Here is a 1,023-nt window from a genome sequence, read left to right as displayed (position 1 = left end):
TGCCACCATGGCCGAGGATGTTTGTGTGACTTGTGCTCAGTGCGGGGGACAGTGATGCCCTGTGCCTGGGGTTCCTCTGGCATAGCGGGGGACACAGCGGAGAGCTGGGATGTGCATGGAGTAATATTAGTTGTGCTTTGCTGTTGGCATTAAGGGGTGCCCTGGAAGGGTGCTGCTCTCTCCCTCAGCAGCTGGTGGCTCCATGGCTGTGCTGAAGGGAAAAACCATCCCCCAGCATGGCAGGTCCTTGGGGACAACTGCTCTGTGTGTCCCTGCCTGGTGCTCCTCTGGAAAATCCCTTCTTTGAGGGGATGAAGGAGACGGGATCAGCCCCCGAAGTGATTTAGCCAAGGCAGTGCTCGGCTGCCTGGTAATCGGCTTGCTTGGAGCCTGTGCTCCTGTGGGAATGAGGCATTGACCCCGGGGGTGCCACTGGCAGGTCACCGCTGTCCCCACGGGGAGGCAGGAGATCAGCGGGTGCTGGTGCATTGATTCAGCCCTTCGCTGCCCCCCCGCATTTGCCCCACCGTGACTCGCAGTGAGCACAAGTTGGCTTGTACCACTGCAAATTGAGTTATTCCGTGTTGTCGCCGGGGCACGCGAGGACCTTGCGGATATTCCAGCTCCATGGTGGCACTGGGAAACTTGGGATACCCCTTGGGATGTAACCCCAAGGTGCTGCGAGTGCAAGGAGCTGTGAGCACAGAGCTGTCTGAGGAGGGAGAAGACATCTCTGGGGATGGGGTGGGAGGGGATGCAGGTTTGGTGTTTCACCGTACCTTTTGGCCAAGAGAGGAACGTGGAAGAAATTGCTGCGTGGGTTTTGGATTTGAAAGGCTGTAAGAGATTTCACCATAAATGGGATCTGGAAAAAAGGTCTTGTTGGCAGGAGGGGAGCAGCATTTATTTTAATGAAAGAGGAAAACACAGGCACAGGGGGTGTTTTCCCTAAACCACAGATGAAAAGGAAAAGCCGTAGCTCCGAGGTGGCTCCGGTGCTGTGCCGGCAGCCAGTGCTGCCCA

General features: G+C 56.8%; 1 protein-coding gene across 1 annotated transcript in view; it reads left to right on the top strand.

Annotated features, from left to right (window-relative positions):
* The window catches only part of SLC9A3R2 (solute carrier family 9, subfamily A (NHE3, cation proton antiporter 3), member 3 regulator 2), a gene marked incomplete at its 5' end in the record, with an annotated part of 30,364 nt that overhangs the window by 19,319 nt on the left and 10,022 nt on the right, over positions 1-1,023 (top strand). The window lies entirely within an intron of this gene.

The sequence above is a fragment of the Eurypyga helias genome, unplaced genomic scaffold (genome assembly GCF_000690775.1).
Source record: "Eurypyga helias isolate BGI_N326 unplaced genomic scaffold, ASM69077v1 scaffold12942, whole genome shotgun sequence".
Taxonomy (NCBI): domain Eukaryota; kingdom Metazoa; phylum Chordata; class Aves; order Eurypygiformes; family Eurypygidae; genus Eurypyga; species Eurypyga helias.
The sequence above is the reverse complement of the archived record's forward strand: the minus strand, read 5'-3'. Positions and strand labels throughout refer to the sequence as shown.